Source organism: Chinchilla lanigera, unplaced genomic scaffold (genome assembly GCF_000276665.1).
Source record: "Chinchilla lanigera isolate Chin_1 unplaced genomic scaffold, ChiLan1.0 scaffold00017, whole genome shotgun sequence".
NCBI classification, from domain to species: Eukaryota; Metazoa; Chordata; class Mammalia; order Rodentia; family Chinchillidae; genus Chinchilla; species Chinchilla lanigera.
Window position 1 is genome coordinate 13,698,671 of NW_004955418.1, and position 5,793 is coordinate 13,704,463.

Sequence of the window (5,793 nt, forward strand, 5' to 3'; positions counted from 1 at the left end):
GCAAAGACCTCTCTTGTCCTCATATTGGAAGAAGCAATATTGTAAACATTGCCATATTACCAAAAGGATGCACAGATTCAATTTAATCCATATTACATAACAAATAGCTGACTTCATAGAACTAGAAAAAGCAATCTTACAATTCATATAGAATGATAAAGACTCAAATAGTAAAAGGAACTCCAAGCAAAAAGAGCTACAGGCATCATAGTGCCAGATTTCAAGCTAAATGGCAAATCCATAAAAATAAAACCAATATGGCACTGGCACAAAAATAGACCATGCAACTGCAGACTCATATTTGCAAAAGGCCAGAAAAAAAGATAGTGAAAAATTGGATATCCAAGTGCAAAAGATTAAAATTAAAATCAAATCAAAATGAATCAAAGATATCAGTCATGGTGGCACATACCTGTAACTCCCAGGCTCTGGAAAGCTAGGGCAGGAAGACCTGTCTCACAATAAAAAGAAAACATTGCTGGAGACACAGCTCCATGCAGAGACATTGGGTTCAATTGCTAGCACAACAAAGGAAGAAAGAAGTGGCTCATAACCTACATATAAAACCAGAAACTTTGTTTTTTTTTTTTTTTTTTTTTCAATTGCTAGCACAACAAAGGAAGAAAGAAGTGGCTCAAAACCTACATAAAAAACCAGAAACTTTGAAATTGCTAGAAGACAACATAGAAAATCACGCTTGAAGCCACAGGCAAAAAACACTTTCTTAAAAGGACTCCAAAAGCACAGAAATTAATTTCAACAGTCAATAAATGGGATTACATCAAATTAAGAACTTTCTACCCTGCAAAGGATATAATTAATTGAGTGAAGAGACAACCTACTAAATAAGAATCTTTGCTAGCTACTCTATAGACAATAACAACAAAAAAACTCAAAAAATTAACTCCAAAGAATAAATTATCCCATCAAACATGCAAGAACAAGCTGAATAGACGTATCTTAAAATTAGATTCAAATTAAAATTACCTTGATATTTCACCTGAACCCAGTCACAAAGGCTACCATGAAGAATAAAAAGGCAAAACAGAACCAAATAAAAACATTCAAAACAGAAAAATATCTTTAATGATACTGAAACATAATGTAAATGTGACGACAGCAAGACTGATATTAGCTGACTAAGGGAACCAAAGTCAAACCCACAGCTAATAGACACAGAAATAAGAATGTGAAGAAATATAAAAGTGGGAGATCAAGACCACCTTTGGACATGCACCAACCAAGATCTAAAATGGCACCCAATAAAAACATGATCAAAAAGGTAGATGAGACACTTCCAGATGGGAGAACCAGACTCCCATGAAGAGCAACAAAAACCAAAGAAGTTTATAAAGATCTCTCAAATTCAGAATCAGAGAGTAAATGAAAATCTGCAAATTCACTTAAAGAGAAATTTCTAGTAAAGGAGGAGAATATCCATTCCAGAACCAAAAACATGAAAGAAACTACCAAAGAAACAACAGAAAGTCATCTTGGGCGAAACACCAAAAGAACTATCAAAACAACAGAAAAATCCATCTCTACTAAAGATACTATAAAAGATAATAACTGTGACTTATCTCCTATATCTTTAGCTGGAGTCCATCACTATAGAAGTAATGAGATGTGTGGACAAAATAACAGAAAATGATTCTACTCAGGATTCTGACTGCCTAACAAAATCTCTATCACCTTATCCAGAAACCTTATCACTGGGATCTTTGAACAGTAACAATAGAGTTGGAAGGCCAGTAAACACACCAAAAAACAAGGGGACAAGCTCCCTATGTGCAAGTGTAAGTTGCTCACCAATTCCACCACCTTTCCTTTTGTCCAGTCATACTCCAAGAAAGATTAAAACTGTTATGAATGGGCAAAGTGCAAATTCTGTGATACTTATACAGGGAACACAAAATTGTAACAGCTATCCAGATGTAAGCAGTTATAATTTAGAAAAACAGTTTATGGAAATTCAATCTCTACCTATCAATAAAAATCATATACAGAGCAAAAGAGAAGAAAAACATTTAGCATCTCCATTATCCATGTGTAGTGAATGAAGAGAGAAAATATGCTTTGGCATAACTCATGACTCTGTTCAGATATTAGACCTCACTCACTAACATCTTAGTTGCAGATGAATGTATAGAGAAGATAATGTAAATAATTCCAGTGAAGAGGAAATGGAAAAAGTAAGGACCATACACTTACTTCCCAAAACACTCTGTAAAACTGAAGATGTAGATCATCACACATGCAAAATGTTCAAAAGTTTATCTCCATTATCAACAAATGATTGCTTCATTCCTGAGAACTGGAAAAATCACCTTCCGGGGAAAAGGCATGATTTGTGAGAAATTCAATTCCCAGTTTCAGAGGAAGACTGATATCCAACATAAAACTGACAGATTATTGCCAGAGATATAGCTCAGTGGCACAAGAGCCTGCCTGGCAAGCACAAGGTCCTGAGTTCGATCCCCATGAACCAAAACAAAAACAAAAAAATATAAAAAGAAAGCACAAGACAGATTATTTTACCAAGCAGTCTTGGAAAACAGTTCAACAGCATGTGAAGAAATGAACCATCAAATTCAGGAGTACAGGATTAAAAAGCCTTGATAAATTCCTGATGAACATCAGGGAAGAGCTAGAGAATTCTCAAAAAGATTCACAGTCTTTAGAAGATTTGGAGAAGGAATATGTGGACTTTTGGGAAGAGCTTGGTCAGCAGTTCAGAGAGTATCAGAGAAGTAAAGAACAGAGGCTTCATCTTGTGAAAACTTCACTGTGTAAAAATGTCTCCTATAAAACTGATTATGAAGAAACTATTTTTACATCAGAGGTGGGTTTAATGAAAGACAATTTGAAAATGCTGCAAGAAAGACTTCTTATGGAAATGCAGGAAGAGGAATTTCTTAATGTACATGGAGGACTGATGTCATTATTCATGGCTCATGATAGAAATGGTGAGTGAAATCTAGTTGTTATGCATATTTCTAATTATTATTTTTTGTGTGCAACTAAGGAAACAGGAGTATCCATAAAAAAATACATGTTACCCACGCAAGTGTATCTCTGGAGGACCCCCCAAATTCACAGACATGTCTTCTTACAGATCAGATAGAACCACTATAACAGTATTGTGTCTGCACAGTACTATTTTTTCTTTCATAGAGAAAACATTTTGGAAAACCAGTAAATGGAGCTGGCTTATTTTTGTTGTAATAATTGATTATAATTACAAAACTAGTTCAATGAATTTTATTATATAATATACATAAAATTTTGTATAGTTTTGGATGAGTATATTATTAAAATGTACTTAATGGTTCAGAATATGTAAGTAATAAAAGTATAGCCACACTTAGAAAGGGGAGAAAGTCCCTCATTTAAAATATTTACCTGAGTGGTAAATCAGTACTTTCAGCACATTTTGGAGGTAATTCATTCAGTTATGGCTCCAATGTATTAGCAGACTAAATGGCCTAAAATCATTAGTATATTGCCTAAAATATTTTAATTCAATGTAGAAGTTTTAACTCATAAGCAAGCTATTTGTCAAGTACATTTTAAGCTCCTAGTTTTCATTGTAATATTTTTCTGGATCATTTTATAAAAGTGAATATTTGATTTGCTTTACTATATTAAAGTTGAAATAAATTGTACTTTACTTGATTATAAAAACACACAATGTTGGTAAGGACATGGGGAAGAAAGGAACTCACCCACATCCATGCTGAAAAAAAATAACACTGACTACTTCTGCAGGAAACGTACTATAGATTTTGATGAAGAGACACTGTAGAAAGGTAATATATATCAATATGGGTTTTAGGGTCAGACTAGTCTGCATTTGACTTCTAACTATAAATTTTTAACACCATGATTTTGAGCCAGTTGTTCACCTTTGGATTTTTACCCCTATAAACGCAATATTGATATTGATAACTGACAAGGTTTTGCTGAGAAATAAACATCGTAAAAATCCCAGGACATGACAAGATTTACCTGATAGTTAATCATGTTTCTGAGAGTGAAAGAAACCTAAATGTTTTTTGTTCTAACTTTCCTTTCCGGACTCTTCACTCACTTATAAAAAAGGAAAATGATATAGAGTGACTTGCTTGAGAAATACAAGGATGATAGTTACAGAATATTCTTTAACACACACACACACACACACACACACACACAGACACACACACATATACACACACACACACACACACACTCGCTAAAACCTTTCATAACCTTTCCAAGAGGCAGAATCTTACCTTGTATTTCCTATTTCACTTAATATAACACTTCTGAAGATAATTGGCATTTACTTCCAATCTGAAAAGTAAAAGTTAAGTTTACTTTCTAAAATTGTAGCTAAAGTGAAGCCAAAAGCAAAAATTGTTTTTTCTGATAATTTCATCTAAGCAGTCATATCTTATGGTTTATGTAAATAGTATTCTTACAATTGCAACATTCTGTGTAATACAATTCAAATCACAGGATAATTGTTACTTTAAGTAATGTATTACTGTGGAAATGTAATCATTGTAAAGGGTGAAGAATACATTAGGAAGCAATTGAGTTTAATTGCATCCTTGGGACCGCTTTGTTGTGCCTGCAGCTGTTTTTTTGCATAAAAAAGCCAAGGTCTGAGATGTATTTTTTCAGTTGCTACTAAAATTGTAGAGTGATTCCATGGCCAGCCTTCAACTACTGAATAATATTTAGAGAAGAAAAGTCTTTGAAATGAATGTGTCTAAAACACTGAGATTTTACCCAGCAACAATAGGACAAAGTTCGATTGTTCTTTGTTTGGTTTTCCTCTCATCCCTTCCAATCCTGCCCTCCATGATATGCAGCGGGGGTATCAAGCTGTATTAGTACTGAGCAGGAGTCAGGGGAGTGTAGACCTTATGTATAATTTTAGAAACACAAATATAAAGAGACTACAAACAAATTGTATTGAATTTCAGCAGTGTGTACAAAAGAATTGTGCATTGATAGATCAATACAGCCCATGTAAAAAAAATTCTACAGATTTCCTTTGTTAGTAGGACCCTAATGTACAATCTTCCTCCTAAAAGCCTAAGGCGTTCTGGACCCATCAAATAGCTCTCAACTTGCCACTTTCAGGAAAATGCAAGAAGCTGTTAATCTGCCAGGAGGTACAGAGAAGAGTCTGTGCAGCTAAGCAGATTTTGCATGTGAGAGTAAACCGAAGGAAAAAATCCATCGAGAGCAGAGCAGACCTGAGCACTGGGTCCCCTGGTGTCTCGCTCGCTGGTCTGCACACCTGTGCATTGGACTGTTTCATGGGGGAAAATAAGCTTGTTGAGCACCAGCTCCAAATCTCCAAAAATCAAAAGTTAATATCCCAAAAATGTTTCCCAAAGAATAACAACTACGTTTAAAAACTTGTCCCAGACTTTACAATTATTTGGGGAAATGAGAAAGAGCTGCTGCTTCAAATCAACCTGTTCATAAAGCAGAAAAATAATGAACTCTATGTAGTGGATAGTTATTTGCCTTCTCATCAGTAAGACACAAATGTACTGCCAAAACATTACTTTTCTAAGTACAAGGAACTATCAAGAATGCAGCACTGTTACTGTATTAAAAGAGTTTTACATGAAAGACTGGCAAGGCCTTGACCTGCGTGCCCTTAATATTCTCAGTTTGACCAGACTTTAGGCAAGCTTCTTCCTCTCTAAAAGCCCTTGACCTCTCTTTTCTTCTATCACTTACTTTAGAAAGCCAGAACCTGCAAATGCTTTCTCTGTCTCTCTGAAATGT

The 5,793-nt window shown here is 34.7% G+C and overlaps 1 pseudogene; it reads left to right on the plus strand.

Annotated features, from left to right (window-relative positions):
- The window catches only part of LOC102026977, a 35,340-nt pseudogene extending 29,929 nt beyond the window's left edge, over window positions 1–5,411 (plus strand).
- Window positions 5,412–5,793: the final 382 nt, after the last annotated feature.